We start from the raw sequence: 14,966 nt of genomic DNA, 5'->3' as shown, positions 1-14,966 counted from the left end.
ACGACGAATTGATGATTCGTAGCAGTGTTTGAGGATGATCAAGCGTAATGAACCCGAGTTTTTGCATCGATATGTGAAAATGGATGGAATACAGCCTAATCATTTGACTCCTAACTCCAATCGACAGTCATCCGAGTGGACTGCATACGATGAACCCGCTCCAAAGCGTGGGAAAACGCAACAGTCGGCTGGCAAGGTTATGGCGTCTGTATTTTGGCATGCGCATGAAATAATTTTCATTGACGACCTTAAAAAAGGAAGGATCATCAACAGCGATTATTGGATAGCGTTATTGGCCCGTTTGAAGGACGAAATCGCCGAAGAACGGCCGCATCCGCAAGGACAAATTGTTCTACAAAAATGGTATCGAAAGTTGGATAACTGCTATAATCAGTGTATCACCCTCTAATTTTACCAAAAAAATTTGTTTGACCGGAGACTTTTCAATTGACCTGTTAATTTGATACCTAGGTGTGTTCTTCTGCTTTAGGTGATAATCATGGTAGTTTAGTTCACATTTTGAGTATTGGCTCTGAATCCCAAATAACTTTTATGGGATAATTCTCAGCTTTGTTAACTCGACATGTTCTCATTACATTTTTAGTTTTTTTCTTTCAATCATGTATTGTAATGTAACTTCGGATTTTATCCGTGTTAGATGTTGTGTCACTAATAAACCCTGTTATCAAATATTTCAAATAATCGCTATATGTTGACAAATATATAAGTGTATAATTATACAATATTATAATTAGAATTAGAATTACACTCTATATATTACATATTGATCGCTTATAACTCAAATTATTAGGAATGGTCCCGAGATTCTTTTAAAATCGTTGTTTAAAAACGTGGCCTCAAACACATTAGGTCTGTTTTTCTTAAAGCAATTGCAGATGACTTTTTAAACTTATATAATTACTATTCTCTTAGCATTTCACAATCTGCCTAATAGACAACAGTTCACAGACATGTAGAAGGTTGCCTCAGTAAGCGATCTCCCGTACAAGCTTACAAAATAGTATTGTACTTATTTTAATTACTATTCTTTCTTACTCTTAATACTATTCTACGTGTTTCTAATCAGGCTAGATGGTAGTAAACGGTTTAACCCTAACTGACATCGCACACATTTAATTGTTTGACGAGCGCATTCGAATGCACTGACACTTTTTACTTTGGAATGATAATTATTTTTACTACCGTTGCGTTTTGTTATTAATTACTCGAATCCCCTTTTCCTTACTACCTACCGGCAACACAGAAATCTGTGAAGAATTGTATTGATTCTTTATTTGACAAACAAATAAGTAAAAACTATAAAGACACAATTATCAATATCTTTGTTTTTAGAATTATCTCGCCTAAATAAATAAATATAGAAGATGAGAAATTCATGTTCTGTTATTCTTAGAAATTTATCTAGGTTAAATTTTGTATAACATAAATGTTTTGAAAATGTATTATAATTTAATTCTTCTTCAAGTCTATTTCTATAAATTTATGGGAGCTTTCGTTTGGTGTTTCTTTATTACAATTTTTTATACTTTGAATATTATTATTAATTATGCATATGCATGCATTGTTTTTTTGAACCTAACCTAACTGCTATATACGAATTCGATGATTTGGCATTTCCCTACCTAATATAACTGTTTTCCATTTAGTTTTATTCAGTTATTCAAAATATAAACACTCGCAATAGCATATTGCTCAAAATAGCAAATTTGGCATTTATAACATTTTTGTTTGATTAGTAAAGATCTGCTCTCAAAACAATAAAACACTTTTAGAAACTTAGGGTGATTCTGCTCAGTCATATCGCAATTGTTTGGTTTTGATTAAACAATTCAAAAGCGATGGTTTTGATGTCAAAGTGACCGATATTTGATGAAAAAATTAATTGGATGATCAGGAAAGTTCTACTCGTATGTCCCATGACCTATTTCATCACTTAGTCCACGATACAATCATGGCTTGCTGTGTATATGGTGGTATCAGCAAGGTGTAGGATCTTTGGAATTGTTAAAACCAAATGAAACTGTCACCCCAGATTTCTATTGTTAGTCAATTGAACTATTTGAATACTGTTGCAAAAAAAGACCAGCAGTAGCAAATAATAAACACAATGTCTTGTAAGACGTTGTAGGATATCCCACCACAGTCACTTACCGTACTCAACCGTCATAGCATCTTCTGATTACTTTTGATGGTCATTTGTTCAGATCTATGCGGCATAGCTTATGGTGATGGTCTGGAAAAAGATCGATGGTTGGATCGCTGGTAAACCAAGATCGTTACTTCGATACCGTATCATCGTGTTACCCAAAAATAATAAAAATTTGTGGAAATAGTTGGTAGGCATTTCGATTAATATATTTTGTACCTGCTTTTCTTCTCATATACATTTTAAAGGGGAATAAAATGTGTATATTGTGAAATCATCGTTACATATTTCAATTTATATATAAATAATTTAAAAAATATATTTTAGCACATTTATCATAAGATATTTATGAAAAAAAAAGCGGGATTAGAATTTGATTTTTTAATATACTTCTAATATGAACTTCTAATATACTGTACAAAAATAAAAATTAAACTCTAAATACAATAAATAATTCTTATATGGGCGTTAAATGCAATTTATTATTAAATAGGTATAATTTCTAAAATAACTTTTGAACATTTTCTCCGCATTAGGAGATAATTTTAGTCGTTCGAAAATAGTAGTAGTATTAAATGGGCGCATATTTCTGAGTGTCATCAAACGCCTTTTTTCCTTAAACAACGGCATTTTTTTCGACAAGACCTAATGAGCGACTATTTTTATCCGGTTTGGTCTGTTTACCTTCCAACTATCGTTAGTCAATCATAACCGGCCATATATTAGCAATTGTTTTACTATTTTAATCAAGTAGTCGGGACCCCGCGCGCCGTTCAAGAACACCGACAAAACAAAAAAAGAGGAACGTTTACTCCAGCGCGGGCAATAAATTCTTCAAACGTCACGTGAAATTCAAACAGTCCGTCTTTGAAAAACCCGACCGTCGATTGAGATTATCTAAGTGCTATCGCAAATATTTTGATTTTTCCGGAATGGATCGTCGACATCGGCACCGACGACGCGAGATTATCCAGTCGGCCGCGCTCGAGAAAACAATCGACGCGCGTCCAACGCCACCAAGATTTTATATAGATCTCATATATTTCAATATATGTATAATATTGCCTCTATTTTTTGAAATTAATATCCCTAAAGCCAATTGCAAATTTATTATATTTATTATATTATTAAATAGTCTTAATTTAAATTACTAATTTAAACTAGTGATCGTCGAATTCCACAACTTATGGAATTGATTTTGTTTCTCTCATAATAACTTCCCTCAAATATTTAGAAATATATAGTCAATTCAAAATAGCAGTGACACGAATGTCAATATGTGTCTGTCTAAAGTTATGAATTAGTATTACAGTCAGACAATATAATTCTTGTCATTTTATTCTATTTAAAAATAGTTAGTATGCTGGTAGAGAACTTGTATTGAAAATATTTTCTTGCGGCTTCCAGCTGCACTATATATTAGTACGGATACGATCACTAAAATATCTCAAAAAATAAATAATGTAATAATAAATAAATCGTAATAAATCAAAAAATAATATAACCTTAATTTCGCCAAAAAGAAACCGTGTTTATGTGAAACAGGTGACGAATTATGTATTAATCATTACTTATTTATTCCACACTTTGACATTTGAAACACTAGTTGTCATATTTAATTGTTAGATTTTTTAGTCGGTATATTTATTTTATTTCAATTTCAATTTTTTTATTTCAAACTATTATTTTAAATAGCACTCTGGAATCTCACATTCGTTTCATTTTAATTTGTCGTCTAGTCTTTCGTTAGTCTACCTGCTACTTTGTTTTATATCTGATATGGGAAGTCAGAACTTTACTTCAAAATAGGCCTCAGTTTCGGCGAATGAAGAGGTGTCATTCGACGAAAATATCTTCCCAACGACCATTCTTTTGAGATCTGAGAACAAGAAATTAGTCGCTGGGGGCCAGATCTGGAGAATATGGTGGATGAGGAAGCAATTCGAAGCCCAATTTATGGATTTTTGACACGATGCATTATCTTGGTGAAGCAGGACTTTCTTTTTCTTCAAATGCGGCCGTTTTTCGGCGATTTCGTCCTTCAAAGGTCCAATAATACTATGTAATAGTCGCTGTTGATGGTCCATCATTTTTCAAGATAGCTCGTGAATATTATTCCATGCGCATCCCAAAATACAGACGCCATAACCTTGCCAGCCCACTGTTGCGTTTTCGCACACTTTGGAGCGGGTTCATTGTGTTCAGTCCACTCGGATGCCTGTCCATTGGACTTCGGAGTGAAGCTATTAAGAAAAGTATACGGATGCTCTATATCTTGTATAAGAGTAGATGTTGCAATACATCATAGGCCTCACAATGTTCACTTCAAATGGTCATCGATTTGCAGGATCGTTACTGATGTGGTGTTCGCAACAAAGGATATCATAATCCTCATAATCTCTATTAGGAACCATGCTAAAACTTTTGCAAATACATCTTGCAAATTCTTGAATTTTATAGTCTGGCTATCTCTCAAAAACAAAGATTCTATCGATCGCCAACAAGCTATATTAGAAAGATATTCCCTTTCGTGGATCGTAATATAGATTCTAGTGCATCTCGAGTGGGACCTGCTGGAAAAGGAAAATAAGCTTTAGCTTATTCTTGCTATTATCTCATTGATAAGAGAGTTATGAAATAAAATTAGGCATGCTGCTGGTTAGTAGCTGCCAATTTTCCCATTTCTTTCTAATGGATAGAACTGAGAGATGATGGATTTTCTGACTCATTCAAGGATCTGTTCTTTTCTCCAAATCTGTCCAACTTATTTGAGTTTCTTAAAGAAATCGGTCTTTATCTTTAAATCTATATATGTATATATATATATATATATATATATATATATATATATATATATATATATATATATATATATATATATATATATATAGCTTCGTCTTCATACGACCTTTATCTATGCATTATTTTATTTATTTATTTATTTCTTCGGATATTTGTTTTGTTTTAATATTTACTCGTTGATTTTATTTATTTATATTAAAATTCTAAACATTGTAACTGTTAATGGATTGTTACCTTTTCAGTTTCATTAATATTTCTTGGTTTGTCTTGATATTCTCTTAATGATACTAACACGTTGAGAAGGCTCTAAACCAATACTATTAATCAATCAATCAGACAAGAAGTTTTCGTCTTTTTTTAGATATCTTTCTTAATAAATATTTACTTATTTGTTCTCGCTACAAATTTTATATAAGTCCATTGGATTTTACTTAATTTACCTTTTGGATTTTTTAAAACTCATTTCCTAAATTGTTTTATTTAGATCTAAAATTTATTAATTAAAAACATATTTATTCAACTTTTATAATTTTATTGGTTTAATTAATTAATATTAATATAATAATTAAAATAATTTATTGGGACATGGTCGTAAATTTATGTTTGTGACTCTCCAAAGAGCAAGAATGCAAAAACCTACAAGATGAATGATCCCAGTTACAGGAACATCAGGCCGTGTAAAACCGGACGTCTTCTGGAATTTCCAAATTGGTCACTGACCAGTCGGTAGGACAATACCGGGGACCGTGGTTCGGAAGCGTTAACCTGTACGTCCAGTACAGATAAGCTCTAGTTGGTAAAAAGGAGTTTCTAAAATATAGTAAATAAATTATTACAATATCATTATACATTAGTTTTAACCAAACCAACTTTTAAAAAGCGAATATTTTTGCGAAATTTCACAACCTTTAAATAGAGTCATTTTAATTTAAAATGAGCCAATTTTAATATAATTGGATGCTAATCATCTTAAATGACTCATTTTATTATTAGACTCACGTTTTGCTAGTGCTAAACATTTAAAATCAGGATACTATTAAGTCGGGATTGGATTAAAACCGGTCTTAATTAACATAATGGTCCGCCGATTATATCAACTGCTGTTAGAGAAAATTAATAGCGTTTTATGGATGTACAAGTTATATTAAAATATAATTAACAACCGTTGAGTGCTGAAGGATATGCAGCAATATTATTAGACTATTCTGCTATAAATAAAATAATATGATATAACATTTTTTCTTTGATTATGAATCTTTCAAGGTCTTGTATACATCTCCGAATAATACCATGAACTCTTAACATAATTGCTGTAATAACAGTATTTAGTTTGTCTACAAAAACGGAACGGATATTGAAAGTAAAAAGGAAAGCGCTATGCAAATTCACTTTTTCGGCTATGGCTTTTAACGTAGCGAAATTTTACGGTCACCTCTTTTACCAGGACGATTACCCTTTTCACTGAATCGGCATGGCAAGCGCGCCGGGCGTTCTTACAGGAATTATTGCGAATAATTATCGCATTCAAGGTGAAAGGGGTCTAAAGCTATTTGCTTGTGCGCATCGAACTCATTTGTATCGATAAGGGTAGAGGTACTGTCCTTGACGCCCTAGGAATTTGCATTATTCTACATAAAAATTCAAAATGGTATCTTTAAGCAAATCAGCAAAACGAAATACGAATTTGTGTTACCTTGTCAATTTTATTGTCACTGTTAAGGTCATGCTAACTGTTACTTAACGTCGAACCTTTCTAATTCCTGAATTATGTTATATTTCAGGTGTATGATGGAAAACAATCTATCAATTCCTAGTTTCTATTAGTGGTTTAACAGTGCTGGATTAATGCAATATAATGTTGAAGTTTGTATTTTTACTTTAATATTTTAATAGGTATAATTAATATATTAATAATAAAATACAATAGTACACACAGGAAATATACCAGTAGCTCGGAGTACTCGGTTGAAATTCTTCCACTAATGCTTTTATTATATGTTTTTTTTTAATTTTTCAGTCGCTGCAATACAGTTTTATTAGTCAGCAAACATTTTTGTTTTTCATTTTTTTTGTATTAATGTAGCCTCCGTGAATATTCACAAATGTTTAAGTAAAACACTGAACGAAGTAAAACAATTTTATGAAAGATTGAGTAGATTAAATGATATGATATATATATATATATATATATATATATATATATATATATATATCATATCATTTAATCTCATATAACATCAGCAAATAAATTTTAATTGAGAATTGGAAAAATTGAAAATAAAATAAATTATTATTACAAGGAAGGTCATAGAATACTGCATATTTATATCAGAGGGCCAAATAAATTCTATTTGGTTAGTTACGAATTTTTTTTTTATTAATTTAGCTATGTTACTGTTGACTCTGAGTGGTTGGAAACCAGTTGTTTTTCTTTACATGAGATATGAATGTCTAAAGCGAAAGTGAACAATCATGAGTCTGTTGAGAATTCGTCGTTTCAACCCACTAAAGGATAACACTATGGGGATAATGGAGTTCCCTTGACGATCTACAGTTTATTGTCAGTCTCCATCAAATTCCACTCTAATGAAATTAGGTTATTGAATTTATATTTTATATTATAAAATAGATCTGTAATATATGGTAGGTAGGCTAGAGTTCTGCCATTTAATATAGCCTCTTCAATCATTTAGTAAGTCTTTTTGTTCCCACTGACCCCATGTGACTGAGAATTAAAATTTTTAATGCTAGTTATATTTTCAAAAAGAAATATGCAAAATGATTATGAGGATTTTTATTTGGTCATCTTGGACAATGTTTAAGAATAAGTTTTGAGAATTTTTTTTGATTTGATGATAGAATGAGAGTGTTTACCATTGTAATTATCCGTAGGCAACAGTATTAAATCCGACAAGAGTTCTCCGACAATCCGAGAATCCGACAGTCATTCTAGTCGTGCCAATAATTATTCTGAGTAAAACTGGATGTCTTCTAGTCTAGTTTCGAAGTTACTTATTATATAATAGACCTAATATTCTAGTTGCAAGAAATGGATTGACTTAAAATACTTTCACCTTAGAATTTATATTATATTAGGAATAATTTAAATAGACAAGTTAATTATGATGTTTAACAGTTGCCATTTTAGAGTCTGCTTTTCATATGAGCAATTCCGTTGCAAATAATAATCTTTGTGTTTGATCGCTTGATATCTAAAAAATATGAATGTAATTTTAGGTAAAGGTACTATTTATATCACTGCTAGAACAAATAATCTCGAAGAAATAATGTATTATAATCAAATTATACCCCTAATATTTATTGGTTGATTCATCATTAGTTATTATTGTTACTACATATGTTGTCAAAAATATCCAGTGATGATAGATATGCTCAAGGGCGGTGAGGAAACATTGTTTTAATGGGTTCACACTGTGGTCATATAAATTTCACGATCGGAGGGAGTACCGTAATTATAATAATTGCTCTTATACTGACTAATAAAGTTGATAAATAAGAGTTCAATCTAGTCGAGGATACACAAACTCAGCAGAGCAGTATAGCTTTTATTTTCTTTTTGCTCTGGTTTCAAATATATATGCGGCTATCATTTTAGGCGGCTTGGGAAGCTGGTCATATTCTCCTACAAATTACTCAACTCCTTCGGACATTTTACGGTGGTTCCATTAGCTGTATGCAGGTGTTGTGTTGTAGTTCGCTAAGGAAATTTCTCCCCATGCTTACATATTAGTGAATGCAATTATGCGAAAAAAATGTTAAAGGCAGACGTGGCGCTCAATATAATGCTACCCACTCATTGAACGCCGATGTCAACATATAGTTATTTGATGGCTAATGATAGCGCTATATTCGGTTATACAAATGTTGAGACTTGTAGTATTATTTATGATGTAACAGTGCAGTCATATTAGTAAAGGAAAGATCGAAATATTGCTAACCGACAGGTCGTCTGCTATTGTAATCTCAACAAGATCCAGTTAATGTAAGTTAATGTAAGACTATCACGCACTTGGGCTTAGCGATACACGAGAAGCAAGTGGCATCTACCCTTAAAGCAACAAGCCGAAGTGGACAAGCTGAAGGATATTTTATTTCCCTGATGATGGGTGTGGGAGAGTGGTAATATTTCAATAGAACGTATATGTAATGTATGGCTGCGATACTTGAACATTGTTTTAGTCTGATATCAATAAGTTTATGGTCACTTAAATATGATTCTTAAGGCAAATTCGACATATTTCTCTACAAACTTTACTAACTTCTTTACTTATAATGTAGCAATTATTACATGGTTGAGAAACAAATTCAGAGCTCTGAATAAGTCCTAATACAGGGATCAAGATCATAAGAAGCTGTCCGGAAAATAGAAAACTGGTATTGTTCAAGACCAGAAACGCTCATTTTACCCTACCGCCGACAATAAATTAGTGATGATTAAAATGTACTACTCAAAACTTAGAAGTGAAACTGGTAGGTACTATACGTTTCACGTACCATCATAAAGATTTAAAAATAAAGAGAAAAACAGCTTTCTATTTTTTGTAAATATTCGTTAAATAAAATATTTATTTGTGTGGTAAATTGAAATGGAATGGGAAAAACTATTATTAAATGTAGTTATTATCAGTTACTGTAAAATATCGAGTAATTGTTGCATTTTAATTAATTCTCGGCATAAAAACAAAGATCAATGGAATGTGGCAAACACCTCGTTGGCCGCAGCATCCAGTTCGGTTTTTTTTCCAGAAATGTACCGAACAATCCCCACCAAAACGATAAATGATCCATTTTCGGGGTTTTTCGCGGGTAGCGGGCCTGCCGCAATTCCGTCTTTGCATTTGACAGACGGGCCGACACTATCAATCACGTGTCCGTCTTGCTCACCCCACCCGTCGACCAAGCCAACCACCCACCCCCCTGCCGCCCGTCAAGCTCGCGCTCGACGTCAGGGTTACTGGAACACGTCACTGAACCTATTATGTTCCGATAGGGAGCCCCTGACAGGCCGCAACCCCTCATACAGGGCGATGGGCATCTGGTTTTTAATGGGAAGCGCGGCGGGAGTAGCGGGACTGCGACGGGCCAAGTGCCGGGATCGGGGCACGGCGCGAGGGGGGCGGTATGAATGGAGCGGGGCGGGACGGGGATTGTGGCTGAGATAAATTGAAGTTTAGAGTTCTTTTTATTAGTTTTCTATTAAAAGAAGAAGCGTAAAAAGTTTCGCTTAGGTGAAGAAGAAGTTTCCGGGACTGTTGCACCGACACCCGACAAAAGTCAAGGAATGTTCTTTTATTTCCTGGAATCTACGTTATTGATAGATAAGGGAGATAAATTCGGAATAAGAAAAATTTCAGATTGAGTGATTAGTTAGATGACTAAAAAATTATTTTGGTTGGATTGATAACTTTTTTATTTTGAATTTAACCATAATCCTTTAATAGAACATATTAGACTCTCCAGGGCGTGACCTATTTACCAGACTTAGCCTCTAGTCGAATGAGGACTTTTGTGGCGGACAACATATCACGTGATTGTACTTATTCTGATATTTTTGTCACTTTGGAGAAGCATTTGTGAGAAAAATTGATACTACTTGCATGTACACCTTTGTTATATACAAACCCTGTTTTGTATTTTTAGCAACATGGTGGTACCGTGTCGAAAGAATAATGTTGCTTTGGCAGTGATTCAACCATTGATTCATTTTCGCATTGCTTTAGAATTTTGAAATCGTGTTCAATCGTGAAATAAGTGATAATCAATTTGGCGGTCTTTTTGTAGCAATGCGTCGTCAATTTATTTAATTATTTACAATAAGAGTTTCATTCGATTTTACCATCTCATAATACAGTACTCCTGATTATCCCATTATATGCACAGTAAAACTTTATAGGAATTAATAATTCTCTCTAGTGTCGTAAAATGTAAATGACTAACTGATGACTTTTTGTACTTTGTACATTGGATTCTTGTCCACTTTGTATTGCCAGTTATATCACGCCACAACATCTGATGTTGAAACAGTTTGAGGTAGCATTTTCTTTTTGAATGTTACCCAATGAATGTAGACGTCTAGAAACAGCCAACTGCTAGGCTATCTAAGAATTATTTGAGATTTTGGGTAGGATTTTCATCCGTAAGTCTTCCGATTTATGGCATTCCAACTTTTTTTGGTGCTCTAGTCTGTTCTCTGTCACTGTCACATATTTATTGAAATGAAACAATAAAAGTATCTATTATCACCGTCTATATATACTGACAAACACAATTATATTAAGTGAAAATTGTTATTTTAGGTAGAGAAATATCAAAATCATCAAATATAATAGTATAGTACATTTTTTGAACAGCACCAATGGAACTATCAATTTGCTCTGATATTTCGAATTTTTCCCAATAGATATCGTTAATCTAAAAATATACAAGCATCTAATAGCACGCCTTAGTGAATAAAGAGTTCAAAACGTTAGACGATAGGCGAAAAGGTCATCAATGATTTTATAACCTCGAAGACTGCAAGTCTAAAGTGATGAGCCCATGCAAAATTATAAAAACAAACACAATATTTTCAAGATTCGGTGGTTGTTGTCTCTTTTATGAAATAATTTGCTGGATAATCAGTGAAAAGTAAGCCATACTTCAAATATAAATGAGACTGTGAATCAATATATGGAGAAAAGCATCCTTAATTTTTTGTCATAAAAATTATATTTGGATTAACTCTAGGTCACTAGGCTGGGTAATATTGGATGTCTTGTAAAACACTGACAAAATATTTTGTATATTTGTCATTACCAGCCCAGAATTCATAATATTTGTATGGCTCATTAGTGAATTTATAATTGTGATAATCTTATAGCATTTGGTTTATAGTTGAAATAAATTATAACGAAAGGCTAATGTTCGAGCATAACAATATCTATCGGAGTAGCTAATAGTAAATTTAAATTAAAATATTCTTCAAAAATGTTGAAATATATATCGGAGCGTAATGTTTAATCTCCAGTAATGGATAAAGATTAGTTATTGGATCTGGTGCGCCTATCAAAAAAGGGCAACGAAGGTCTCGCCAGGCTCGCTTTATTAATAATGGACCCAGAGTTTGATTATCCCCATGATCTGACATGATCGCCCCGTTGGATATTCCTAGACCATATAATTGTACACTGAGGAAAACACTGGGTGTATAGGTGTTTATTATAAACATTTTACAGAAATATATTTCTATATCATAAACATACAGTTGCAAACAAGTTATTGTACTTCGAAAGTATAACGGTTTGATGTGGGTTTTGAAAATAATTCAAAAGTAAAGTAAGCAACACTAATATGTTGAACAATTTATGAAATATTGTTGAGCAATCTCAACTTCACTCCAATCGTGTAGATATAATAGCTGTCGTTTTTCAGAATTATGCTCGACTAGATTCGCAACCAATCGTATTTAAAATTAAATAAAGAAGGCATCCATCGATCTCTTCATGAAACAGGATCACAAATAATCTAGAATTGGGCTCAGACTTCAGATGTCTCCAAAAAAAAATCAATCTAATAACTTTTTCTCTGTTGAATGAAATAATCATATAGAACATTGATAGCTGTAACAAGGACAGATGAAATTATCTTCTAAATGGATGAAATATGTTATATAATATTTATTATTTCAGTATATTTTTTTTTATAGTTTTATATGCAACTTTAATCGTTCCGATAAATGTATTGACCATTAACAATATTCAATTATATCGTTGGAGTATCTCCGCCTATCACCATTAATACCACATCTGTTCCCCCAGTGTGAAAATCCCGATATTTTGGTCAGAAAATGAATATTCCCCAAAATTCATTAATGACTCAACGAGCTCCAATCGTTAGATGTGGTGCTCAACCAACCATCAATTTTATTGCATTTATTTTCATTATACTAGGCTAAGAGGTGCGATAGTTTTATAAATAAAAAACGATATTGCGCTAATTTTCTTTACTAAACCTAAAAAATATATTAACAATTGTGCTAGATTTCTGTATGCTTGTATTTAAACCATGAGAATGATGAATTACTCTATTAATACGAGTTCGATGTCTGTGAAGAAATTGATTAATGATTCTTTGGACATCATGAATCATTAAGATGATGGTCGATTTGCACAGTCCATAGGGGAAGTATCGGTAGTTGGGATGTACATATATTCCCCCTAAAAGTCCACGTTAATATCACTTTAGGTTTGCCAATAATAGTAACGTTTTCCTATTTGGAAAGATCTGAAAATAAATATTTTTTAATTTAGTATATTTCAATTACATAGTGTAACATATTATTAGAAATAAACATTAAAATAAACATGCATAAGTTATTTTATTAATAGTGAAAGAAATAATCCCAAAATTTTAACGAACCGTTGGTAATAAAAATGATATAAAATAAACCGATTGGTTGGCGTTCATTGGTCCGGTCTGTACGCAACATAACAAAAAATCAAAAATTAATAAAAATATTTAAAAAAATTGAACAGACATCAAAAAATAAATAAGGAACTCGCAAAAAAATAAAAATAATCTATCTCAGATTCAACCATTGATTCATTTTCGCATTGCTTTAGAATTTTGAAATCGTGTTCAATCGTGAAATAAGTGATAATCAATTTGGCGGTCTTTTTGTAGCAATGCGTCGTCAATTTATTTAATTATTTACAATAAGAGTTTCATTCGATTTTACCATCTCATAATACAGTACTCCTGATTATCCCATTATATGCACAGTAAAACTTTATAGGAATTAATAATTCTCTCTAGTGTCGTAAAATGTAAATGACTAACTGATGACTTTTTGTACTTTGTACATTGGATTCTTGTCCACTTTATTATATTATTATGATATTGCGCTAATTTTCTTTACTAAACCTAAAAAATATATTAACAATTGTGCTAGATTTCTGTATGCTTGTATTTAAACCATGAGAATGATGAATTACTCTATTAATACGAGTTCGATGTCTGTGAAGAAATTGATTAATGATTCTTTGGACATCATGAATCATTAAGATGATGGTCGATTTGCACAGTCCATAGGGGAAGTATCGGTAGTTGGGATGTACATATATTCCCCCTAAAAGTCCACGTTAATATCACTTTAGGTTTGCCAATAATAGTAACGTTTTCCTATTTGGAAAGATCTGAAAATAAATATTTTTTAATTTAGTATATTTCAATTACATAGTGTAACATATTATTAGAAATAAACATTAAAATAAACATGCATAAGTTATTTTATTAATAGTGAAAGAAATAATCCCAAAATTTTAACGAACCGTTGGTAATAAAAATGATATAAAATAAACCGATTGGTTGGCGTTCATTGGTCCGGTCTGTACGCAACATAACAAAAAATCAAAAATTAATAAAAATATTTAAAAAAATTGAACAGACATTAAAAAATAAATAAGGAATTCGCAAAAAAATAAAAATAATCTAACTCAGATTTTTAATACAAAAAAAATGTACCTAATAATCGTTGTAATAAATAAATAAAATAAACAATAGCCTTATTTAACCTATCTGCTACACTTATTTTATATTTTAATATATACACACAATTTACCTTAATATCTGCATAAATCTATTTTTCTATTTACTGTATTATTTTAAATACTTCCAACTGATCACATAGATGTCGGTGCTGAACCGACCCCCGTTTGGGTGTTAAACTAACAAACTGAATGGTTTTTGCACTGAACAACTTCCGATTTTCTATCCCATCAACTTAGCAATAACATTGTACCCAAATATTTGATTATTATCGATAAATATATGGGAAAACAATGTACGTGCCTTCGAAATTTGAGCGTTTCTATCGATTTCCCCCCTCCACCAACAGATCCTGATTTGGTTCCAGTGCACTATTTCGAAAAAAAGAAAACTTTGAAAATCGGCCCACAATTCACGGAAAAATCGGCGATCGTACATTAAAAAAATATAT

This window comes from Rhynchophorus ferrugineus, unplaced genomic scaffold (genome assembly GCF_030347505.1).
Source record: "Rhynchophorus ferrugineus isolate W39M unplaced genomic scaffold, kcgeb_rfMv2 rfM1, whole genome shotgun sequence".
NCBI lineage: Eukaryota > Metazoa > Arthropoda > Insecta > Coleoptera > Curculionidae > Rhynchophorus > Rhynchophorus ferrugineus.
Note: the sequence above shows the minus strand (reverse complement) of the source record.